The sequence below is a fragment of the Zonotrichia albicollis genome, chromosome 7, assembly GCF_047830755.1.
Source record: "Zonotrichia albicollis isolate bZonAlb1 chromosome 7, bZonAlb1.hap1, whole genome shotgun sequence".
NCBI lineage: Eukaryota > Metazoa > Chordata > Aves > Passeriformes > Passerellidae > Zonotrichia > Zonotrichia albicollis.
Window position 1 is genome coordinate 7,234,247 of NC_133825.1, and position 26,011 is coordinate 7,260,257.

Sequence of the window (26,011 nt, forward strand, 5' to 3'; positions counted from 1 at the left end):
GCCACCGGTCTTTGTGCGGCCCAGGTGCACAAACCTCCACAGTGTCTGCAGCAGAAGGAAGGGAGGGAAGGGAGAGACGTTCCATGACCTGCTCCAAGGGCAGGGATCAGCCGAGCACCACCAGTAGGCCTGGCCCAGGTGGGGATGGTGCAGGCACCTGTGCTGCTCTGTGGAAGTGCCCACGGGTGGGCTCCTGCTCTTGAGTTGGGTCCCTGGCTGCATCTGTTAAAGAGCAAGCGCAGCCAGAGCTGAGGGGATGCAGGAGAGGCTGGAGAACACAGCCCAGCCGTGTGCTCCCCAGGCAGGGACAGCCCCAGGATGGCCCAGGGGATGGAGCACGGCCATTCGGGGGTGCAGCCCTAGTCTATCTCCCATCCCGTCCATGGGCAAGTCCACAGGGATGGGATGGGATGGGATGGGATGGGATGGGATGGGATGGGATGGGATGGGATGGGATGGGATGGGATGGGATGGGATGGGATAGGATGGCGCCAAGCTGGTTGTGGGCACCGACCCTGTGGCCCAGCTCTGCCACTCACCCTCCTGTGGCAGCTCAAACGGCACTACCTCTTTGGTTTGATGTGCTGGGGCAGCTACAAGGCCTTCTTCCTCCTCTTCCCCCCAGGCCACCTTGGGCGCTTTCAGGGGTATCTGCTCCATGTTAATGATGGGATTTGTGAGGGCACCTGCAGAAGAGAAGCCTCGGGAACGCCACAGGTCAACAAGTCCTGTGGTCTGGCCTCGAGGTCAGCTGCAGGAAAAACGCCTCCGAAAGGCTCCGGGTCAGACGGGAACGAGTGCGCTGTGCGGGGGCTCCTCACGGCACGGCTCTGTCCCGTTCTGCCCCGTTGTGTGTTCCCAGCAACAGGAAAGCTTCTATTTCCCACGTGTCACAAAGGGCCCTTGGTCACCGGGTTCCGTTCCATGGCACAGAGACCCTGCTGCAGCGTGCCACCCAGGGCCCTTGCACACACTGCCTTCTGCCCTGGGGCTGCCCCCAGCCCAGCCAAAGTGGCCCAGGCTGGAAGGAATGCCTGGCCCCAGGTGTCTGAGACAGCCCGACAGGATCTTTAGGGAAGGGCTCAGACCATCAGCAAACGCTGCCCGGCTCTGCGGGCTCAGTCCTATCCCCATATCTTTCACTGAGAGCATTTGAATTTCTAAATGAGAATCATTTGAAGGGAGGGGATTTACATTTTCCATTTCAGAGAAGCCTTCTGCCTTCATTAGCCAACACCTCTCTCTTCAAACCAAGACAATTGTTTATCATCTTGCAGATGCGCAGTTGCTGGGGAGCCCCGTTTTACACCAGGGACCTGGAGAACCATTCCCAGCAATTGGGAAAATCCTAGGTGGTCCATCAACCCATAGATGAGGTCTCCAAATGTGCCCCGAAATTTGGTCCGGCTCTTAGAGGCCTAAAAGAAGAAGTCCAAGTGACTTGATGATATTTTTAGCCCAGAAAGCCCCGCAGCTGATGGCACACTTCACAATCAGCAGGGGACACAGCTAGGCCGAAGCCCAGAGCTCTGCTGGGAGACTTTCTCCTCAAATACCCTTCAGACAAACCTCCATGCAAGTCACTTGGGAAAGTTTCTTCAAATGATACGTTTCTGGCACACGACTATACAGGGTTATGGGAATGATTCTAAAGCAGCTGCTCTGGAGTCAAAGAGCCAGCACTAAGAGTCCTTGTCATCTCTTTGTAGCTAAATCCCACTTTGGGGGATTTGAGGGAGTTTGGAATGAGCTAGAGAGCGGACCTCTGAGTGTTTTAGATGATGCTATTGCTTTTTCTTCTCTTCTACACAGACAGGAAGGGTGAGTTTGGCTCACATCTCCACCGCGTGGCTCACAAGGCCCACAAGACTTGTAGTTACGAGAGCTTTGAAGGGTTTCTTGGCCAAGAAGACACTGCCAACAAGGATATTTATGTTTTGCAGCCAATCCTTCAATATTTCGTCTTAGGGGCTCATGCTACAGTGTAAGCTTCCTTAGCCAATCATGTTATGACACACAAACCTACAGCAGTGCATCCTAAGCTTCTTGGTTACCATTGTAACTACTTTTATTTTTTCTAGATCTTCAGCCCTAAAACTCTAAACTTTCCTTCACTTCAACCTTCCTTCCCGTCTCTCTGCTATAATAAACTAGAAATCCACATTCTCGCTTCTAGCACCTAAGTTTGGAAGCCCTGTCCAAGGTCTCCGATCAAATCCTGTGTTTAATTCTAAGCTTTGCTGACAAGATCAAAGGTCTGAGATTTCCCTGCATTTGGGTTTCCAACAACACTGATGCTGTCAGTTCCAGAGTGCCCAGGATCCCTCTTGCAAGTCAATTCTGGCAGGAACAAGATGGCTGCGGGGGGGCTGCCTGTGGCCTCTGACAGCCCATTGCTCAGGGCTTGCCAGCGCCCCAGCCCCTCAGGCTCTGCCCCAGCCCGGCCAAGCTGCCCGGCAGCAGCGCCGCAGCCCCACAGCAGCTCCAGAGCAGCCCCATCCAGGGGTACCTGGGAGCCCTCAGCAATCCAGCCAGCAGCACACGGGCAGGAGGATACAGAGGGTGGTTCCTTCCTGGCACAGGGCTTGTGGCCATCTCCAGCACCGCTCTCACAGGGATCCCTGCAGCCCCGGCCCCTGCCCACCCGCTCTGTGACCAGCACAAAGGCTTCAGCAGAACCACCACAGGCCAAGGGGCTTCTGGCCATTTTCCCTTGCCCACTGCACGCCTGGGCAGCTTGCTGAGCCAGGGTACCCTTATCCCACTCTTCCCCTATGACCTGCAGACCCTGGGTAGCAAAAGAAAGCTCTTGGGAGTCTGTGTATTATAACACACTCTATTATTCATATACTAAAGGAAAAAAAAAAAAAAAAAAAACCCAAAAAGAAAAAAAGAACATTCTTAAAGAAATGGAAAATTCCAGCTGGCTCAGGTGGTCCCAGCAGACAGAGCCTCTGGCATCAGCTCTCTGCAGAGCTGCAGCAACGCAGCCAGCCGAGCCCCGCCAGACGAGGCCGTGTCCTCCATGCCCTGCGGAGCTGATCGTGCAGCCTCTGGATGGTGGAATATCGCTGACGCTGTATTGCCCGGAGGACATGCAGTGTTTCAAGTGCCAGCTGTGACACGGCACTGCTCGTGTCCTCCGTCAGGCGTTCCAGGGCTGCAAGAGAGAGGAACAGAGGCACGGTCAGAGCCGGATCTGCAGGGAGCCCAGGAGAGCCCCCTGCAAGGGCCATCCCGGCCGGCTCTTGCCATGGCCAGGAGGCAGCAGGGAGCAAGGGGATCAGCCTGAAGCTGATGGCCACCAATGGCCCACGCGGCCCTGAAAGCTCCGTGTGATCTGCCCACGGGAGCAGAGCCCTCCGCAGCTGGGCCAGGGCTTGTAGCTCTCCCCCGGCAGCCCGCGCTGTCAGCCCGCTGCCCTCACTCACCAGTGCAGATCAGCTGCAGCTCTTGCTGCTGCCCCCTCAGGCGCCGCCCGGCCATGCCTGTGAACACAGAACCTGTCACGGCCCCAGCAGCACAGCTCCCTGCCAGCGGCGCTGCCGGCGCTGTGGCCGCACGGGCTGCTGGCCCGGCAGGGCTCAGCCCGGCCCTTGCCGCACGCCGCCGCCCCAGGGCACGGCTGCCAGAGGGCGGCAGCTGCAATGCCCGGGCCAGGCGGGGCTCAACGGCACCGGGCTTGGCTGGCGCTGCCGGGGCAGCAGGCGGGGCCGGGGCCGAGCTGTGGGGGGCTGGGCCGGGGAGGGAGCCCGGGCTCGGGACTCACCCATGAACCTGACGGCCGCCTCTCGCAGGGGCTCCTGTGGGCTCTGCAGGTAGCGCAGGGCCTGGCGCAGGTGCTCGGCCGCTCGGCTCCTGTCCTCTGCCAGCTGGAGAGAGCGGCAGGAGGGAAGGGTTGGCGCGGGCTCAGCTCCTGGGCCGGGCGCTGCCTGCGCCCATCGCCGGCCTCCCCTGCTCGCACAGCCCTGAGGCGTGGCCAGCAGCCGCTGGCCAAGGGCTCCCGAGGACAGGGGGCAGAGGGCCGGCTGCTGCCCAGGGAGCCGCGGCGCCGCCCCGCAGCCCCGCCGGGCCGGGGCTCCATGGGCACCCAGCTAAGGCCCACAGGAACCTGGAGAAGAGCCCGCGTGGCCCAGAGAAGGCAGCAGCGTGTGGGGCACAGGCTGGCGGCCCTGTCTGCAGCAGCGGGCAGGGGCACAGCTGCCCGACCCGCACACTGAGCACCGCCCTTAGGGGCCTTCTCCAGGCTGAGGCTGGGGCTTGCAGGCCCTCCTTACCAGGAACTCAGCGAACTTCCACAGCTTCTTGTTCTTCAGCAGTCTTTCAAGATCCCTCCTCTTCAGGAACTCAGCCACACAAAGCAGCGTTTCCTGAGAAGCCTGGAGAGCAGCAGAGACATGGAAATGGCCCCACAGCCCAGGGCGCAGGACCCACGTCCCTGTGCTAAGGCCTTGAGGAGGCTGCAGCCCGGCAGGCGCCAGGGCAGGAGGCAGCTGAGCCCCCTGCCAGGAGGACAGCAGCAGCCCACGAGTCCTCACCTCTGCCACACGCTGATTCTCATCATGGCAGTGGAAGAAGAGTGGCAGCAGGCTCTCGCGCAGGGGTGTCTTCAGGTCCTTTTTTGCCTTTTCCTCTGGATGAGTCACCAATGTTTGGAAGAGCAGTATGGAGATCAGCTGCACCTGGCTATTGTCCTGTATGAAAGGAAGAAAAAAAGACCTCAGCATCGGCTGCACGGGACTCAGCCTGGCACAGGCCTGCAAATTCACAGGGCATAAAGTGTCTGGGCAGCACCCAGTGGCTGTGGCTGGGAGCAGTGAGCCTTACGTGGTCAAAGAGTGGCAGGAGCGCCTCAAGAAGCTGCAGTGTGATGGGGCTGGGCAGCAGCCTGTCACTGTCCAAGATGATAGAGTTGAGTAGCATGACTGTCATCATAACTATCTCTCCATCCCACAGGAGCTCCACAAGACTTTCAGTCAGGCTCTGCATGCTTTTGGTCTGTGCAGAATACAAGTTTATGAAATGCCATCCTGCTGCCGCAGGGCCCGGAGGCCAAAGGCCTGTCCTAAAGCACTTGGGCAGCTGAACTGGGAGGCAGGAGAGCTGAGAGCAGCTGCTCCAGAACCCAAAGCCCTGCCAAGCCCAAGTGACTGCATTCCCCAGCTCAGCCTCAGCTGCTGCCCCCTTCTCACCATGCAGGGATCATCAGAGAGCTTGAGAAGGGCCCTGAGCGCCAGGCGACGCCTCTCCCTGCATTCACTCTGCAGCTGCCTTGACAAGATTTGCAGGACTCTGTTAACGCCGTGTTCACTCAAGTCCAGCCACTTGAGGACCTGAAAGGCACAGGGCAGTGACAGGGACCCGGCCAGCAGGAGCCCGGAGCCGCACGGGCCGGGCCCTGGCAGCAGCACAGGGCGCGGGCACTGTGCCAGGCAGCTGCGGCTCCGAGAGGGCAGAGAGCTGGGAGGCAGCTCAGCCAGGCAGCGCTGGCCATCAAGCTCACCTCCACAAGGAATGCCAGGGCGGGCAGCTCCCAGCGTGGCTCCTGTGTGCTGAGCAGCCGGAGCAGGTAGCGAGCGATCCGGGAACACAAGGGGATGGAGACACAGCACATCCTCCTGGCAGGAGATAAAGGAACCAAGACTGTGGGCCAGGGGGACAAACCTCTGCCAGGACTTACACACACAGGTCTGGTCTTTCCCCAGCATCCTGCAAGCGGCCCTGGGCTATTTGGGAGGTGGCTCCCTGTGGGTACCCCCCCTCTCACAGCCTTTTCCAGTCTGCTTGGCCATCCCTCCATGACAAGGCCCTCTGGCCCATGACCTCGGGGACTGTGTGGAGCTCCCTGGGCGCAGAGCACAAATGCCAGAGGCAGTGGGGAGAAGGGAGTCTCACCTGGCCAGCAGACCCACGGCATAGTGGTGGGTGTCAGCACAGAGCAGCGTGTCCCAGCCACACCTGCGTTCCATTGCCACCACCACATCCTCGTGCTGCATTCGGCTGAGCAGGGACTTCAGGGTCTGCACTGCAAACCTGCGTGCACAGCAAAGCTCAGGTCATGCTGGGAACACTGGCTCCTGTCCAGGGACGTGGCAGGGGCAGGAGGAGTGGGGTGGAGCACCTGTTGGGGCTGGTGGCAAGGCCGTATTCCTCCTGGCATTCCTTCCAGAATGCATCGACCTCCTCTGGCATATCCAGAGTGCTGAAGAGCACTTGGAAGAGAAGATGCACAAAGAGGTGGGGGAAATATGGCTCTACTACAGGTAGGACAGGGGGCTCCTGGAGGATCTTCCACATCACCACAGTTGCCTGCAAAGGACAAAGCCCCCCGAGACAGCGCTCAGTGCTGAGGTGTCCGTGTGGCAGGGCCCGAGCATGGCAGGGAGAGGCCCGGAGAGACCTTGGCAGGGGGAGCATAGGGCCTGGTGGGCCTGAAGCTGCCCCTGGGGCAGGTTTCAGGCCAGCGCCTGAGGCAGGGAGATGCAGTGGGGGAAGGAGGATGGAGAGCTGCTGGAGAGGCAGCCTTGGGGCCAGGAAAGGCCAGTGTCAGAAACTCACAGCCAGGGCAAAGACACCCGTTTCGTCTCCATTGGAGGTGCACATGCTGAACTCTGGCCAGCTCCCCAGCACATCCAGGAGGATCAGCTGTGCCGTCTCTGCAGTCCTGGGCAAGCCCATGATGGTCTTCCACATGGAGATGGCAGCTCTGCAGGGTTAGAGATCTGTCTCAGGGGGGGTCTCAGACACGGCACCGTGGCCTGGGCACTCCTAGGGGCCCAGGCTGACCACAGGCTCTGCCTCTGCCCACTGGCCCTGGCCAGCAGCAGCCAGGCAGCCCAGCCCTGTGGGGACAGAGCCCTGAGGGGCGGCAAGGGAGCATGGCAGCAGGCTTGGGGGCTGACGTGCCGGGGTTGGGAAAGGGAGCAGCCAGAAGGCCCTGGAACTCTCTGTTGCTCAGACACCTGGGAGAGGTGGTACAGGCTGATGGGCTGGGGAGGCCTGAGCCTTTTGGGCAGGTGTGCCCCATACCTGTCACAGGACGGGGCCACACGCAGGAGCGTCATCACTGCATCATCTGGGTGTGCTGCAGTGAGATTCAGCAGGGCCTTGTCCAGCCTGTGCTCAGCAGAATCATTGGCCATGAGCCAGCGGTGAATGTACCTCACCATGGCGGGCACCTGGAGAAGGCACGGGGAGACTTGGAAAGCTGCCAGAGAGAACAATGTTCCCAGGGTCCCCAGTGAAGTGCTTCCCTTGCCAGCACACTGCCATGGCCTCAAAGGCTCCCAGGGACCATCAGGCATGGCTGGGGAAGGCACGGGACTCATGGAGGAATTGAAGCCTGGCCCCAGGCTGCTTACTTGTTCTGGCCTGGCAACACCCTTCTCCAGGAGCAAATCCAGCAGGGCGGCACTGGTCTCATGATTGAGGAGCTCTGAGTGAGCTCTAAGCTCAGTGCCCATGGTGCGGGTCTCTTCCTGCTGAATGCTCCGGATGAAGTCACAAACGAGCTGTAGTAGAAGGGCAAGAAGCCAGGGATGTTGCATGGAGTGCTGCACACACAGTGCTGGGCTGAGCAGGGACAGCAGGCCCAGCCCAGGTGGGGGTGGCTGCAGGTACCTGCACTGTTCTTCGGAAGCGGCCACGTCTGCACTCCTGCTCCTGTGTGTGCTCCAGGGCTGCATCTGGCAAAGAGCGAGCGCAGCCAGAGCTGAGGGGCTGCGGGAGAGGCCGGAGAACACGGCCCAGCCCTGCGCTCCCCAGGCAGGGAGAGCCCCGGGATGCTCCAGGGGGAGGGAGCACGGCGGGGTGTCTGCCCGGCCCCTCTTCCGTCCTGTCCATGGGCATTTCCCCAGGGGATGGGATAGCATAGCATGGCATGGCATGGCATGGCATGGCATGGCATGGCATGGCATGGCATGGCATGGCATGGCATGGCATGGCATGGCATGGCATGGCATGGGGCCAAGCTGGTTGCAGCCTCCAGCGCTGCAGCCCAGCTCTGCCACTCACCCTCCTGTGGTGGATTGAACGGCACCACCTCTTCCATGTCCTGTGCTGGGGCAGCTCCAGGGCCTTCTTCCTCCTCCTGCTTCACCCAGACCAGTTTGGGCACTCTCGGGGCTCTCTGCTCCATGGCTGTGCCTGGAGCGCGCCCCAGCAGCGATCCCAGCCGGTACCGCTCCTGCAGGGCCTCCTGCGCCTTCCCTGCGGGCGGGACGCGGCGGTCAGCGCTCGGTCCGGGGCCAGCAACGGCCCCCGAGCGCCCCTCACCCGCCCCGGGCCGGCCATGCCCAGGCGTTCGTTCCCGGGAACGCGGCACGGGAGGCTCGGGGCCGGCGGCCGCGCTGCCGAGCGGCGGAGCTCGGGCCGGGGAAGCCGCAGCGGAGGCGGCGGGAGCGGCCGCGCCACCTGTGTGCTCCGCGGGCCCCGGGAGGAGCTGGCGCCGGGGTCGGGGCCGTGCTCGGGCCAGGCGGAGCCGAAGGGCGGCGATGCCGCCCCCGCCCCAGGCACTGATGCCCGCCCGGCAGCGCCACCGCCAGTACGGCCAGAGCCGGGCGGAGGCGAGACCGCGGCGGGACGGCCGGGGCCGGGCACGGGGCAGCCCCGCCCGGGGCCGGGGGCGGGCCGGGGGCATGGCCCGGCCCTGCAGGGGAGAGGGAGGCGGGGAGAGGAGAGGGACGCCGGGCAAGGGACCCCGAGAGGAGGGTGCCCGACAGCGGGGAAGGAAGAGAAAAAAAAAGAAAAAGAAAAAGAGAAAGAGGAAGAAAAACAAAAAGAAAAAGAGAAACAGCATTCTAAATTATCTGTTTTTTCGCTGCCGCTGCCGCTGCTACCGCCGCTGCTGCTGCCGCTGCCGCCGCTGCAACTGAAGCACCGGGGCCGTTCGTCCCCGTGTCCGTTCCCCGCTCGCCCCACGAGCCCCACGTTCCAGCCCCGCGCGCCCCGGGGACAGCCCCTCCGTCTGCCCAAACACGGGAACTTTGCAGCGCTGAGTGCAGATGCAGAGCCCTGACTCCTGCACACTGGCACAGCGATCCCCTCGCTTGCTGCTGTGCATTGTCCTTGCTCAGGGTCAAACACTGTCGGGCCACCTTCCCTTGGGGTAGGATTCCTACCTGACCCCAGCACTGCATTTACACCTCCAGTGTTGTTTTCCCGTAAAAACAGGAGAAGGAAAACTGTGTGTGGCTCATGGTATTTTAGAGTGTCTAAAAATCACTAAGTCACTGATCTTCAGGTGACGTGCATCTGGAATTACTGGGTTGCAACATGGAAAAGGAAAGCACAGAAATAAATAAAGGGAAACATCTTGGATCGTTTCTTTCATTTTCATTTCACTTCTGGAAAGCTGTTTCAGTTTTCTAGGAGTCTTCTCCTGTCTGCTCTTCCCAAGAACCTCTCATGGAGAACAAGGTCAAGCTTCTGTAACAAGAATTTCCATCAGGAAATTATGCCACTGGTGCAATTTTCATTGTGACTGTTTGTGCTGGTTTCGGGCAAATTTTGGGAGGAAATCTCCAAAAGGGGTCCATCTAGAAAGCAAGTTCAAGTGGCCCCTCCTCCTAATAGTTCCGGAAATAACTCAAGAAAAGTGAAAAAAACCCAGTTTATTTAACAAGTAAATTATTCTCAAGCATGAAAAATGAATAATATTAAATAAAACCTTGGACAGTGCTGAAGAGATGGCAAATTCAGAAAGTCCTTTTTGTGGGTTGTGGTTGGCTCCCTCGGTCTCTTCTAAGTCCCTCTGGCGCTGGAATGCAGCGTCCCAGAGCTCGGGGGGGGGGGGGGGGGGGGCACATGTGTGAGCTGCTGCTGGTGTTTTTCTGGGTTTTCAGTCCAGAGCAGGTTAAAACAGTTTCATGAAAAAGAAAAGTCACAGTCCAAAGAAACTTCTCTGCCTAAGCTAGCTAAAACCAAATTGCTAGACCTGGGCTGTGAAGACATCCGGAAATTTCCAAATCTGGGCACTGGCGGTCCCAGCAAACACCAGAGCTGGATGGTGCTGGAGTCAGAACCTGGAAATTTCTAAAATTTTAGATTTCTGTTCCAGCAAATCACTGGACTTGGGCTGTGTGGGCACCAGGAAATTTCCAAATCTGGGTACTGGGGCAGCAAACACAAGATGTGGGTGGTGCCAGACCCAGTAGCAGGAAGTTGCCAGGTTTTGGATTTCTGTACCAGGAAATTGCTGCACTTGGGCTGTGCCAGAATAGGGAAATTTTTGGATCAAGGCACTGGCAGTGCCAGCAAACCCCAAATTTCAGGAAGGATTGGATCTGGACCCTTCCCTTCCCTTCCCTTCCCTTCCCTTCCCTTCCCTTCCCTTCCCTTCCCTTCCCTTCCCTTCCCTTCCCTTCCCTTCCCTTCCCTTCCCTTCCCTTCCCTTCCCTTCCCTTCCCTTCCCTTCCCTTCCCTTCCCTTCCCTTCCCTTCCCTTCCCTTCCCTCCCTCAACAAGGTGCCAGAGGGGCTGTAGAGCAGCCAGGCAGAAAGGGACCTGCAGGAACTGATGGACAGCAGGCTGGACATGAGCCAGCAGTGTGCCCAGGTGGCCAAGAAGGCCAATGGCTCCTGGCCTGGATCAGGAATGGTGTGGCCAGCAGGAGCAGGGCAGGGATTCTTCCCCTGTGCTCAGCAGTGGTTGGGCAGCACCTCAAGTGCTGTTTGCAGGTCTGGTACCCCCAATTTAGGAAGGACATGGAGGGGCTGGAGCGTGTCCAGAAAAGAGCAACAAGGCTGGGGAGGGAGCACAAGAGCTTTGAGGAGTGGCTGAGGGAGCTGGGGTTGTTTATCCTGGAGAAGAGGAGGCTCAAGAGAGACAAGGTGGTGTCAGGGCACAGGTTGGACTTGATGATCTCCGTGGCCTGTTCCACCCTTGCTGATTCTGGGATTCTCTGAAGCCACCCTTGGAGCAGTTGCAGGATGAGCCCTGGGCCTCCTCTTCAGGAGCTCCAGCAGCCCAGGTCCCTCAGCTCCTCCTGCCAGCCCCAAAGCCCATCCTGTCAGTCCTGCAGAGCCTCTGCAGCTCCTCCTCACTGCCCAGAACAGGGAGCCCCAGAGCCAGACACAGCAGCCCAGATATACCCTCCTGGCCTGGGGTGCCTCTGGCAAGGGAGCGGCACCAGGCACTGCAGGAGCCTGCAGACAATTCCTACAGCACTTGTAGGATGATCCTGCTCCCAAAGGGACATTCCCATGGGGCCAAGTCAGGAACTGCAATGGGGAGTGGGGCCAGAGAGGAAAGGGCAAACAGGGATGGGCTGTTTGCAGGGGAGGGAACAGGGGTGGGCAATGGGAAGAAATTTGTTTCAGGAAGAGGAAAGAAAGCAAAGGTGAAGCCAAGGAAATGCTCAGGGCAGCTTGGGGGTGGCTGCCAGGCAGCCCTGCCTCTGAGCAACAGCGTCTGCAGTGGGACAGGAAACTCCCAGCTGATGGGAACAAACTTTCTGGCTGACTGCAGAGGCCAGGACAAAGCTGAGTGGTTTCCCTGGTGCCCCCCAGCCCTTGCTGGCCCCAGGGGCTGATGGCATTTGTGCTCCCTCATGTCCATGTCCCCACACCAACAGCATGGGGGTGCTCCCCCTGCTGTGTGCAATGCAAACAGGGGCTGCTGAGCCAGTGCTGCCGTGTCTGTGCCTGCAAGGATGGAGCACATGTGTGAGCTGGGGGAGAGGCCAGGGCTGCAGTGAGGGGATGTTGTTGGCAGCTCAATGAGGACACTCAGGGACGCTGCCCTGGGCTGTGCAGCGCATTGGGGATGGATCAGCCCCTGCTCTGCTGCTCCTTCCCGTCCCCCCCACGGCCCTTGCAGAGCACCAGCTGCTGCTGTCCTCAGCTGCCATGGCAACGCTCAGGACAAAGCGGTGCCAGGGCTGTTCCAGGTACAATTGCAGTGACACTCGTTGGTGCCACCAGGTGCCATGGCAACGGCCACAGGGACCCGTTCCTTGGTTTGGTGCCATGGCAACGAATGCCTGGAGCTGTTGTGATGGTTGGTGGCCATGGAAAGCTGCCCTGGGGCCTTGCTCAGGGCTGGTGTCAGTGCCCAGAGCCAGAGGGGATCCCTTGCTGGGGGCTGTGCCATGGCCACCTGCCCTGTGCCGTGCTGGCCGCTCAGGCACCAGGAACCAGCAGCCAACGGCACTGCCAGGGCCAAAGGCCAGGTCAGCCAGACAGAAAGGGGCAGGGCTGGGCACTGTTTCCATGACAACCGGCACTGGGGGGACACCTGGGTCACCTGGCCTGGCAGTTGCCATGGAAAGCCCTGGCAGGGACTGAGGGCACAGCCCTGGCACTGAGACACTGCTGGGCCAGGTGCTGAGCACAGGGCTGAGCACGCAGAGATGGTTTTGTTCTTGCTGAGCTGCAGCACAGCCAAGGCCTGTCCTGCCCCTCGTCAGCCACGCTGGGGAGGGGCTGGGGCTGCGGGGGAGCTGGGCAGGGGACACAGCCAGGACAGGGGACCCCAATTGACCCTGGCACACCCCAGACCAGAGCACATCATGCTAAGGGTATGAAGGGGGGAACAAGAAGGAAGGGGGGAATTTTGGAGGGAGGGCTTTTGCCTTCCCAGGGAACACTTAGGCAAGAGGGGGCCCTGTTTCACCCGTGGGCAGGGTCACTACCAAAGACACAGACACCAACTTAAAGAATTGTGTCATTTATATCATGCACAGCTGCCAAGAATTACAACAGGATGAGCTCAGCAAAGCACATCATCATTAGCAAAGAATTACAAAAGAAGCTCAGCAATCCATCATAACCCATCATTACATTTTGATGACCAATTCCTTGGTGAAACACTGGAGGTGTTTGTGGCAGACAAAGATTCTGGCTGACTATCAAGGTACACCTTACAGACATCAGTAGTACTTTAGTGACACCGTTCTTCATTCTTTTTTCTCAATCTCATTGGAGTTAGGAACAAGAATTCTGTTGTCCCTGGAGCTGGCACCTTTTTAATTCCAGAATAATGCCCCCAGGCCCTTCGCTGTTCAGCTTTACCATGCTGTCTGGGCTAACAAGGCTTGGGGGGCCCTTTCCCCTCTGGCTGGAAGGGGCTGGGTCCCAGTCCCTGAGGGGCACCCAGGCTCCTGGATGGAATTCCTGTGCAAGTCCCTCAGTGTCACAGCAGCCTTCACATGGAGCCCCGTGGATCAGAGCATTTTCCAAAGGGGCCCTTGAGGCAAACAGGGAGATCTGGTCTGGCAGGATGTGTAAAACAATCTCCTGGCAGATATACTTGTTCTCACACACAATCCTTGGTTGCAGGGACACATTCCCATTGTCCCTGCCCAGGTTTCAGGACTCAGAGTTGTCTTTCCTAGGAGCTGCTCCTTCAGCTGCCTCGGGAGGGCCTTTTGGCCTCTGGACCCACATTCTGGCTCCATTATTAGGGCTGCTGGACCCAAACCCTTTATCTCCACAAATGCTGGTGACTGGAGGTGGTTCTCCTTTTTCACAATTGTTCTTAAAATTGCAAGATCAATAATTGTGCTACCCTGTCATAGGGTTGAATAATCCAATCTTGTTCATTAAAGTTTAACAGAATTACTGTAATTTCCCCTGGATATTCTGCATCAATTCCTCCTGCCATGACAGGAACCCTTTGCAAGGCCAAGCTCCAAGGGAGCAGTTACCAAAGCAAAGTGTCCTGGAGGAATCTGAATTCCTGTTTCAGGATTGACAGCTCTCATTTGCTTTGAATTTATCCTAATGAATTCCAATGCATGAAGGCCCAATTCCAATGCATGCAGCCTCTGGGCTGGCCCTGCCAGGGGCATCAGAGCCAGAACAATTTCCCAGGCAGCCCAAGTCTCACTGCCCATGGCTGGATTTGCAAATTGGGGGCAGCCGTGCACAGCCAGGGGGTTCCATTTCCCCAGTGGGCCATTGTGAAGGGCATGGAGCACATCTGGGAGATGGGTTCTCCATGGGCAAAGGTTCCCATGTCCTCATTTTTCCAACTGCTCTTTTAACAACCCCTTCACCCATGCAACCAATCCTGCAGCTTGTGAATAGTCTGGTACATGAAAAATCCTGCAGGCTTAATCACTGTATTTTTCACAGGCACAGACAAAGCACTCTGCATCACAGTATCAGAAAACCCTGTAAAAACAGCCAATTTCATCTCTTTCTCCTTTTTCTGTTGTATACAATCTCACAAAGTTGACCACTGACATTAGCGTCCTGGCCAATCCTGTTCTGTAGGGTATTTAGTGTTACAATCCTGAGCAGCCAAAGATACCAAATTAGTATTTTCAGCACTATTTCACATTATTAGTATTTTATATGTACATATTGATATGAAAATACAAATATAGACATATCTACATAAATCTATAAGTATAAATATGAAGGTCTTATTATCCTATAAATATGTATATACTTATTTATTATATTGATATTTCACTTGCACAAGTGCATCTGAGCTCAAGATTGAAACCTTTTTCTGTTGCTCAATGTGGGAGCATTCCAACAAAAATTGTTCCTTCTGAAGGTGCTGTTTCCTATGTACTCTCAACAAATTCATCTATGTCTGCCCAAACCCACAAGGTCTTTTCCTTTTCCTTGTGCAATTTTTGGATGCATTTGAAGCCATCCAGGGGTGCAGCTTCTTTTACCCGACTGCCCCACTGCTGCCACGGGGCTCTGACCTCAGCCCACTCCAGAGCCAGGGAACTCCAGGGAAGGGCTTCCCAGCTGGGAATTTCTGATGGGACTGATTCCTCACATTGACACTGAACAAGTGACATTTTGTTGGGATCTGGCCAGGCTGTGCCAGTTTTGTTTTACTAGTGGGCAGGGTCAGCACCAAAGACACAGACTCCAACTGAAGGAATCAGTGTCATTTCCTACAGTTCAGAGCAGCAAAGAATCACAAAAGGAGCAGCTCAGCAATGCACCCAACCATCCCCACCAACGATTGCAGCAGTGATTAACAAAGATCCAGCAGCATTTACCCTCAGCCTTTACCATCCCCCAGACCCACACAGCAGCTGGGGAAGCTGTCACAGCCAAGGGCTGCAGAGCCACTCCTGGGCACTGGGAATTCCTGCAGGTGCCTCCAGCCCCAGGTGAGGCTCCAACCCCGCTGGGAGAGGGCCCAGCTCTGACAGTGCTGAATGAACAAACTGACAGCACTGCTAGTGTGGCAACATCTGCTTTCATACTCCTCTTGGGTCCCTCACAAAGCCTGGCCAGGGCTCAAGGAGGAACCAAAGGCAGCTGACTTTGACCATACAGCCCCAAACAAGGCCAGATATCAAATTTCATGGCCTTGTCTGGCTTCTAAATACACAAAGGTCAATCCATGTTTCACTAATGAGTGGCTACATCTATCACAATGCTAATAACCATGCATATTTCATTAAAAAGCAGATACAAAGATAACCTTTGCTTGGGAGGTTCATCCAGAGGCCACCTTTGGCTCAGGGCCTGCTGTCCAGGCCTCACTCAGTGCTGCTGTCCAGGCCTTGGCATTGCAGGGACGTGGTTTAGTGCTGGGCTTGGCACTGCTGGGTGAGTGGCTGCACTGGGTGAGCTCAGAGGGCTTTTCCAAGAGAAAGGATTCTGTGATTCCATGATTCTATCCACTGCATTCAGCTGGGGCTATTATAGCAGCATTCCTTTGCTCCAAAAGTTCCCTCTTGCTCAGCTCCTGTGGCCTGAGGCTTCAGGTCCTTCAGCTCCTGGTGCTGAGCTGCTCATGCTGAACGAGACAACTCGGAGAGATGAATCCAGTCCATGCAATTCCTTTTGGGACACGGAGAGGGGAGGCTGTGTAAGCAGGAGCATTGTTTGCTGTGGCCTTCTCTCTGCCCTTCACGCCTTTCAGTGCTTTGAACCAGCCAAGAGCTTTCTCCAAGAGTGCAATGGAGCAGCTGTTCCTGCTCCCGGGCCTGGCTCTCTCCAGTCTCTGCCCTTGCCTGGTTCTGTCCCTCTTGCTGTGCCCTCTGTTCCCCCAGGGCTCGCTGGCTGCTGCCCGGGACTGTGGCACTGGCACAGATCCAGTGCTCCAGAGCCTCCTTTCTGTGCCCTTGGAGCTGCCTGGGCACAGCAGCCTTTTCCATCTGGAAGCTCCCCATGGACAGGGAGTGCCCAGCTCCGTTCCCTGCACAGCCTCCAGGAGCCCAGGGCTGCCATCTCCAGTCCCTGCTGGCACTGGGGGCTCCCAGGTGCCTCAGGCTGCTGTGACACCGCTGCACATGGGAGGGAAGAGGGGCAGGGGCTGTGCTCAAAGTCAGCTCCATCTGCTGCTGCTGCTGCTGCTGCTGTGGGGTCATTTGTGCAGCCCTGCCCCAGAGTCAGGGATCAGATCCTGCCAGTCTCTTCCAGCCCTGGCTGCTCAGAGTTTGGGCCTTGGAGCCTCAGGTGGCCAAAGGCAGCTGCTGCTGGTCCCTCTGTGTGCCCGAGTTCAGCAGTGCTGCTCCATCAGTCTGTGCCCAGCAAAGGGGAAAAGCCTCAGCCCTGCAGGGCCAGGAGCTGCTGGGCTCTGCCTGAGCAGCTCAGCCAGCAGGAAGGGAGCTGCTCCACACAGGAACCAGGAGCAATGGACACTCCTTTGATAGGACATGTTTTCTATTGAAAGGAAAAAAAAGGAAAAAGCTAAAAAATAGGTAAATTGTAAAAGATGAGAACAAAATCCAAGTGGTAGTGAAAAGACATAACATAATGTTAGTGAAAAAAACAAAACATAAAGGCAAATTTACATTCTTTGCATTAAGAGGTAAATGATCTTTTTAAAAAGAGAACTCAGTTATTTCCATTGTAAATGTGCCGATGACATGGATCCATCTTTGTGACCTCAAAAGCCTCTTAAAAGATTTTGGGCTTTGTTTCCAAAATTGGTATTTGAAATTGTAGTCAAAGCAAGAGGAAATTGCTTAGTGCCCTTCCAGCTCCAAGCAGGACTGGGAATGGAAACTCTGTCAAACCACAAATCCTTTAGAAGATGCCCTTCCTTCTCACCCTGTGAATGAGCTGCACATTCCCCTTGAAACTTACAGGGATTTCTTAGAGACACAAAGCCCCACTTACAGCTTTTTGCTCTGGTATGGAAGTGCAGAAGGGCAATTCCCCATGCACCAGCTCCAGACTGCACTGCCTCAGGAGCACGGCCCACTCGCCGGCTTTGGCCCACTCATGGCACTTCTGGAGTAGGAAGAAAGTGCAATTGCACAATTCCAGCCAATAAAGAAGGAAGAATGGGACAGACAAAACACCCTGTGCAGGTTCAGGCATTCAGCTGGGACTGTGGAGAGTTTGGTCCTTGCCATTGGATGTGTGTCCCCAGCTGCAATCTCTGGGCCTGCAGCAGAGTCTCACTCACCTGCCAAAGCAGAAAGCTCAGGCGCTGTGCTCACAATGAGCTCGTCTGATGCAGAGCTGTCAGAGCAATGTGACGGCAGAGCCAGCCCAGCTGGGCCCAGGGCTGAGCCCAGCAGAGCCCTGGCAGAGCCCAGGGCAGCCTCAGCACCCGCAGAGCCCGGCTGCAAGGAGAGAAAGCAGAAACCGCCCGTCAGCTGAGGGCTCCTGTGCCCTTGTGCCAAGGCCCGCGGTGCCCAGGCCATGCTGGCTGTGCCCAGAGCTGTGCCCAGAGCTGCCCTTCCCTGCTGCCTTTGGTACAGAGCAGGAGGGCAGGACCTGTGCCCAGCCTGCAGCCAGCCACGGCACATCCAGCCCTCAGCAGCTGCCCAGAGCAGGATACTCCTGTGCTCGCTGCCATCTCCCAAAAGCTCTGATCCCACCCTGCCAAGCACACAGGGACTCACTTCATGCCACCCATGGCTGGAAGAAAAGCTGCTCCCAAACCATGGCCTCAGCCTTCCCCAAGGGCACGGCCCATCCACGCCACAGCTGCTCCCAAGCACTTCCCCGTCCACACTGGACCACCTCGAACGCTTCCTCTGGAAAAACAAACAACACATTAATGAAAAGAGGTCAGATGCAAAAAGGGAAAACAAGAAAAAAGATAAAAACTCCCATCTCTTTCAGGGTCTTGAGGAAGGCCCAACCCCTACATGCCAAGGAAAAACCCAGCCATGGGTGAGGGAAGCCCACACTTTCTCCCTTCCCCCCTGCACTGCCCCCCACAATAACGGTGATCCTAAAGCAAACAAGGGCTGTGGAGCAGCCCAAGCCCTTCCTTGCCTGCACAGCAAAGCAGCTGGGCACAGGTTCTGGAGCCCCACCTCTGCTCCCACCACGGGGCTTTGTTTGTGTCGGGCTGGCTGCCCCAGCCCCAGCCCCAGCCCGGGGCACGGTGGGTGCTGGGGGCTGTTGGCAGGCCCAGGAGCCCACTCCCATTTCGTACCCACCCCAGCCCATCCTCCCAGCCCTGCCAAAAGCAGCTGGGCAGTGACTGAAGAATGAGTTGCATCTGCCCCAGCAAAGGGGGAACCTTTGGTTTCCAGCCAGGCTGGGCCATGCCCAAATCTGGCAGAATTTCCCTGGGTGGGGATTCATCTGCAAATTCCCTGTGGAGTTTGGCTTTGAAAAAAGTGCCAGAATCAAAGTCTATCACCTTCAGCCTCCAGTGGCCAGGCTGAGGAAGAGCTTGTCATCCTTGATGTCACCCTCGCTGTCTCCAGCAGCAGCAGCAGCAGCAGCAGCAGCAGCAGCAGCAGCAGCAGCATCCCCACCCGGTATAGCTTCTCCAGGGGCTCCTCCTTCCCTGGGGGCAGACCAGGCTCTCAGGGCTCTGCCCAGGGCCCCAGCTGTCAGGGAACCAGGACAAGCAAAACCAGCTTGGATGGTGGCCACCAGTGCTGGGCAGAGCAGCTCAGCTCCAGCACAAGGGCTGCGTGTTCCCATCCCATGACCCCGGTGCAGTGACACAGGCAGCACAAAAAGGGTTGGGTTCCTTTGCTTCTCATTACCAAGGCATGAGTGCAGCTGCAAATTACCAGGGCCCCTGGATACTCCAGGGACCTGGAGAACCATTCCCAGCAATTGGGAAAATCCTAGGTGCTCCATCCACCCATAGATGAGGTCTCCAAAATTGCCTCGAAATTGGGTCCAGCTTTTAGAGGCCATAAAGAGCAAGTCCAAGTGACTTGATGACAGTTTTAGCCCAGAAAGCCCTGCAGCTGATGGTGCACTTCAAAATCAGCAGGGGACACAGCTAGGCCAAAGCCCAGACCCTAGCTGGGAAATGAAGAAAAGAAAAATCTTAAAGAAAAGGAAAATTACCCCTGGATCAGATTGCCCCAGCAAAGACAGCCTCCCAGATCAGCTCTACTCCTCAGTCATCCGGCAGAGCAGGCAGCCGAGCCCCGAGAGGCGAGGCCGAGTCCTCCATGCCCTGCGCAGCTGATCTTGCAGCCTCTGGATGCCAGAATATCGCCCACACTGTATTGCCAGGAGGACATGCAGTGTTTCAAGTGCCAGCTGTGACACGGCACTGCTCATGTCCTCTGTCAGGCATTTCAGGGCTGCAGGAGAGAGGAACAGAGGCACGGTCAGAGCCAGACCTGCGGGGACACCAGGAGAGCCCCCGCAAGGGCCATCCCAGCCGGCTCTTGACATGGCCAGGAGGGAGCAAGGAGCAAGGGAATCAGCCTGAAGCTGATGGCCACCAATGGCCCATGTGTCCCTGAAAGCTCCGTGTGCTCTGCCCACGGGAGCAGAGCCCTCCGCAGCCAGAGCAGGCCTTGCAGCTGCCCCCGGCAACCCCCGCGGTCAGCCCGCTGCCCTCACTCACTCACCATTGCAGATCAGCTGGAGCTCTTGCTGCTGCCCCCTCAGGTGCCGCCCGGCCATGCCTGTGAACACAGAGCCTGTCACGGCCCCAGCGGCACAGCTCCCTGCCAGCGGCGCTGCCGGCGCTGTGGCCACACGGGCTGCTGGCCCGGCAGGGCTCAGCCCGGCCCTTGCCGCACGCCGCCGCCCCAGGGCACGGCTGCCAGCGGGCGGCAGCTGCAACGCCCAGGCCAGGCGGGGCTCCACGGCGCCGGGCACGGCTGGCGCTGCCAGGGCAGCAGGCGGGGCCGGGGCCGAGCTGCGGCGGGCCGGGGAGGGGAAGGGCAGCCCGGGCTTGTGGCTCACCCATGAACCTGATGGCCACCTCTCGGAGGGGCTTCTGTGGGCTCTCCACGTAGCGCAGGGCCCGGCGCAGGTGCTCAGCCGCTCGGCTCCTGTCCTCTGCCAGCTGGAGAGAGCGGCAGGAGGGAAGGGTTGGCGCGGGCTCAGCCCCTGGGCCGGGCGCTGCCTGCGCCCATCGCCGGCCTCCCCTGCCCGCACAGCCCTGAGGCGCGGCCAGCAGCCGCTGGCCAAGGGCTCCCGAGGGCAGGGGGCAGAGGGCCGGCTGCTGCCCGGGGAGACGCGGTGCCGCCCCGCAGCCCCGCCGGCTCGGGCCCACGGGAGCCTGGAGCAGAGCCCGCATGGCCCAGGGAAGGCAGCGGCGTTTGGGGCGCAGGCTGGGGGCCCTGGCTGCAGCACTGGGCAGGGGCTCAGCTGCCGGCCGCACTCGCTGAGCAGCGCGGTCAGGGGGCTTCTCCAGCCTGAGGCTGGGGCTTGCAGGCCATCCTTACCAGGGCCTTGCAGAACCTCCAGGTCTGATCCACCTCCAGCATGTGTTGGAGATCCTTCCTGTGCAGGAATGTGGCTGAACAATGCAGCGTTTCCTGGGAGTCCTGGAGAGCAGCAGAGACCTGGAGATGGCACCAGAGCCCAGGGCCCAGGACCCGCACAGGTCCCTGTACCAAGGTCAGGAGGAGGCTGCAGCCCACAAGGTCCCAGAGCAGGAGGCAGCCAAGCCCCCCAGCCAGGGGGCCAGCAGCAGCTGCTGAGTCCTCACCTCTGCCACACGCTGGTTCTCGTCATGGCAGTGGAAGAACAGTGGGAGCAGGCTCTGGCGAACGTGTGACTTCAGGGCCTTTTTTTTCCCTTCCGGCCAAAAATACAGCATCTCTCGGAAGAGGAACATGGAGCACACCTGCACCTGGCTATCATCCTGTATAAAAGAAAGAAAAAGAGACCTCAGCATCAGCTGCTTCACACCCATCTGGGTACAAGCCTGAAAATGCACAGGGCACAAAGTTTGCAGGCAGCAGCCAGTGGCCGTGGCTGGAGGTGCAGAGCCTTACGTTGTCAAAGAGTGGCAGGAGCGCCCCAGCCAGCTGCAGGGCGATGGGGCTGGCTAGCAGGGCACCATTGCACAGGAACAAACGGCTGAGGAGAACCACGGTCATCCTAAGCATGTTGCTGTCATTTTCCTGCAGCAGCTCCACCAGCCTTTCATGCAGGCTCCACATTCTTATTGCAGCCTGTGTGGAACACGACTGTGTGAAATGCCATCCTGCTGCCACAGGGCCCAGAGGCCAAAGGCCGGTGCCAAAGCACTGGAGCAGCTGGAGCGGGAGGCAGGAGAGCTGGGAGCAGCTGCCTCAGCTGTGCCCCAAGGCCAGGCAAGGCCAAGCGACTGCCTTGCCCAGCCCCACGCTGCCTGCTCGGCTTCAGCCGCTGCCCTCTTCTCACCGAGACACTGGTGCCGAGCACCAGGAGGCCTCTGAGGGCCAAGCGACGCATCTCCCTGCACTCGCTCTGCAGCTTCTTGGACATGACCTCCAGGATGCTGTCCCGGCATTCACTCAAGTCCAGGCAGTCCAGAGTCTGAAAGGCACAAGGCCGGTGACAGGGGAGCCACACAGGGCTGGGCCCAGGCAGCAGCACAGGGCGTGGGCACCATCCTGGGCAGCTGCAGCCACGAGAGGGCACAGAGCTGGGAGGCAGCTCAGCCAGGCAGCGCTGGCCTTCAGCCTCACCTCCACAAGGAACGCCATGGCGGCCAAATCCCAGCATGGCATGTCTTTGCTGAGCAGCCCGAGCAGGTGGAATGCAATTGCGGGACACAAGGCTTTGGATGCGTAGTGCATTTCTCTGATAGGAGGAAACAGGAAGCAAAAACCTGAGGCAGCAGGGCTAAACCTCTGCCAGGACTGACTCACAGAAGTCTGGCCTTTCTCCAGCACCCAGCAAGGGGAAGCCAGGCCCTCTGGGAGGTGGCTGCTCTTGGGCACGCCCCTCTCCCAGCCTTTTGCAGTCTCCTTGGCTGTCCCTTGGTGACAAGGCCTTGTGGCCCACGACCACGGGGCCTCACTGTGTGGGGCACCCTGGGAACAAAGAACAAATGCCAGGGGCAGTTGGGGAGCAAGGGGTCTCACCTGGCCAGCATGCCCACAGCACAGTGGTGGGTGTCAGCACAGAGCAGCATGTCCCAGCCATGCTTGTCTTCTATTGCCACCACCACATCCTCATAGTGCAGTCGGCAGAGCAGGGACTTCAGGGTCTGCTCTGCAAAGCTGTGTGCAGAGAAAAGCCCAGATCACGCTGGGAGCACTGGCTCCTGCCCTGGGCACGTGGCAGGGACAGAAGGACTTGCATGGAGCACCTGTTGGGGCTGGTGGCAAGGCTGTGTTGCTGCTGGCATCCCTTCCAGAAGGTATTGGCCGCCTCTGGCATATCCAAGGTGCTGAAGAACACTTGGACAAGCATATGCACAAAGAGGCAGGGGAAACGCACAGTCACCACATGTGGGACGCAGGGCATCTGGAGGATCTTCCACATCACCACAGTTGCCTGCAAAGGACAGAGCAGCCCGAGCTCAGTGCTGAGGTGTCCATGTGGCAGGGCCCGAGCAGGGCAGGGAGAGGCCCAGAGACACAGGGGGAGCACGGGGCTTGGTGGCTCTGAAGCTGCCCCTGGGCCAGGTTTCAGCCCAGCAGGGAGAGGCAGCGAGACACCGTGGTGGAGGGAGGATGGAGACCTGATGGACAGGTGAGCTTGGGCTGAGCAAAGCCCAGTTGCAGAAACTCACAGCCAGGGCAAGGACAGCCGTGTGGTCCCCATCGGAGGTGCACATGCTGTGCTCTGGCCAGCTGGCCAGCACGTCAAGGAGTACGAGCATGGCCGTCTCTGCAGTCCTGCATGAGCACATGATGGTCTTCCACATGGTCAAAGCAGCTCTGTGGGGTCAGAGCTCTGTCTCAGGGGGGTTTGGGACAGAGCACTGTGGCCTGGGCTGCAGTGGAAAGCTGAGCTGGCTGCCAGCTCTGCCTCTGCCCACTGGCCCTCAGCACACAGGCAGCCCAGCCCCGTGGAGACTGGCCCCTGAGGAGCAGGGAGAGAGAATGGCAGCAGGCTGGGGACTGGCAAAGGGAGGAGCCAGAGGGCCCTGGAATTCTCTGTGTGTCAGACCACTGCGACAGGCTGTACAGGGTGATGGGCTGCTGAGCCCTGAGCCTTGTGGGCACATGGGCCCTGTACCTGTCACATGATGGGGCCACACGGAGGAGAGCCATCACCACATCAGCGGCCTGTGCCTCTGTCAGATCCAGAAGGGGCCTGTACAGGTTGTACTCAGGAAACTCATTGTCCACGAGCCACTGGTGGATGTACCTCACCATGGCGGGCACCTGGAGAAGGCAGGGGAGACTTGGAAAGCTGCCAGAGGGAGTCATGTGCCCAGCTGCCCCAGAGAAGTGCTTCCCTTGCCACCACACCGCCATGGCCTCAAGGCTTACAGTGAGCAGCAGGCGTGGCTTGGGATGCCAAGCAATTGCTGGGAGGATGGAAGTCAGGCCACAGGCTGCTTACTTGCTTAGGACTGGAAGGACCCTCCTCCACAAGCATATCCAGGAGGGCAGCACTGGTGTTGGTTTTGAAGATGGGAGGGTACACTCTGACCAGAGTGCCCATGACACTGGTCTCTTCCTCCCGAATCCACTTCATGAATTTGACAACCATCTGTAGCAGAAGGGCAAGAAGCCAGGGATATTGCATGGAGTGCTGCACACACGGTGCTGGGCTGAGCAGGGACAGCAGGCCCAGCCCAGGTGGGGGTGGCTGCAGGTACCTGCGCTGTTCTGCGGAAGAGGCCACGGGTGCGTTCCTGATCTTGGGTGCGTTTCAGGGCTGCATCTGCCAAAGAGCGAGCGCAGCCAGAGCTGAGGGGCTGCGGGAGAGGCCGGAGAACACAGCCCAGCTCTGCGCTCCCCAGGCAGGGAGAGCCCCGGGATGCTCCAGGGGGATGGAACAAGGCCATTGCAGGGTGTCTGCCCAGCCCCTCTTCCATCCAGTCCCTAAGCATTTCCCCAGGGGATGGCATGGCATGGCATGGCATGGCATGGCATGGCATGGCATGGCATGGCATGGGGCCAAGTTGGCTGCAGGCTCCAGCCCTGCAGCTCAGCTCTGCCACTCACCTTCCTGCGGTGGATGGAATGGCACCACCTCTTCCGTGTCCTGTGCTGCGGTAGCTCCAGGGCGTTCTTCCTCCTCCAACTCCACGCAGGCCAGCTTGGGCACTCTCGGGGCTCTCTGCTCCATGGCTGTGCCTGGAGCGCGCCCCAGCAGCGATCCCAGCCGGTGCCGCTCCTGCAGGGCCTCCTGCGCCTTCCCTGCGGGCGGGACGCGGCTGTCAGCGCTCGGCCCGGCGCCAGCAACGGCCCCCGAGCGCCCCTCACCCGCCCCGGGCCGGCCATGCCCAGGCGTTCCATCTTCGGAACGCGGCACGGGAGGCTCGGGGCCGGCGGCCGCGCTGCCGAGCGGCGGAGCTCGGGCCGGGGAAGCCTCAGCGGAGGCGGCGGGAGCGGCCGCGCCGCCTGTGTGCTCCGCGGGCCATGGGAGGAGGCAGGGCCGGGGCCGGGAGTGGACCCTGCCTCGGGTCCGGAGCCGGGCTCGGGCCAGGCGGAGCCGAAGGGCGGCGATGCCGCCCCGGCCCCACGCACTGATGGCCGCTCGGCAGCGCCACCGCCAGTACGGCCAGAGCCGGGCGGAGGCGAGACCGCGGCGGGACGGCCGGGGCCGGGCACGGGGCAGCCCCGCCCGGGGCCGGGGGCGGGCCGGGGGCATGGCCCGGCCCTGCAGGGGACAGGGAGGCGGGGAGAGGAGAGGGACGCCGTGCAAGGGACCCCGAGAGAAAGATGCCCGACCACGGGAAAGGGAGAGAAAAAGAAAGAAAGAGAGAAAGATAAAGAGCGAAAGAGTATTCAAAATTATCTCTTTGCTGCCGCCGCTGCTGCTGCCGCTGCTGCTGCTGCCGCCGCTGCCGCCGCTGCAACTGAAGCACCGGGGCCGTTCGTCCCCGTGTCCGTTCCCCGCTCGCCCCACGAGCCCCACGTTCCAGCTCCGCGCGCCCCGGGGACAGCCCCTCCGTCTGCCCAAACACGGGAACTTTGCAGCGCTGAGCGCAGATGCAGAGCCCTGACTCCTGCACACTGGCACAGCGATCCCCTCGCTTGCTGCTGTGCGTTGTCCTTGCTGAGGGTCAGACACTGTCGAGCCACCTTCCCTTGGGGTAGGATTCCTACCTGACCCCAGGACTGCACTTACATCTCCAGTGTTGCTTTCCAGTAAAAACAGGGGAAGGAAAACTGTGTGTGGCTTATGGTATTTTAGAGTGTCTAAAAATCCCTAAGTCACCGATCTTAGAGGCGCTGTGCATCTTGAATTACTGGGATGGAGACGTAGTGCAACATAAAAAAGGGGTGCATGGAAATTAATAGAGGAAAACATATTGGATTGTTTGTTTCATTTTCATTTCACTTCTGGAAAGCTGTTTCAGTTTTCCAGGAATCTTCTCCTGTCTGCTCTTCCCAAGAATCTCTCATGGAGAACAAGGTCAAGCTTCTGTCACAAGATTTGCCACCAGGAAATTATGCCACTGGTGAAATTTTCATGATGACTGTTTGTACTGGCTTAGGGCAAATTTTGGGAGGAAATCTCCAAAAGGGGTCTGTCTAGAAAGCAAGTTCAAGTGTCCCCTCCCCCTACTAGTTCAGGAAAAGACTTCCATTGAGAAAAGTGAAAAAAACCCAGTTTATTTAACAAATAAAGTATTCACAAGCATGAAAAATGAATAATATTAAATAAAACCTCTGACAGTGCTGAAGAGATGGCAAATTCAGGAAGTCCTTTTTGTGGGTTGTAGTTGGCTCACTCGGTCTCTTCTAAGTCCCTCTGGTGCTGGAATGCAGCGTCCCAGAGCTGGGTGGGCCACAGGTG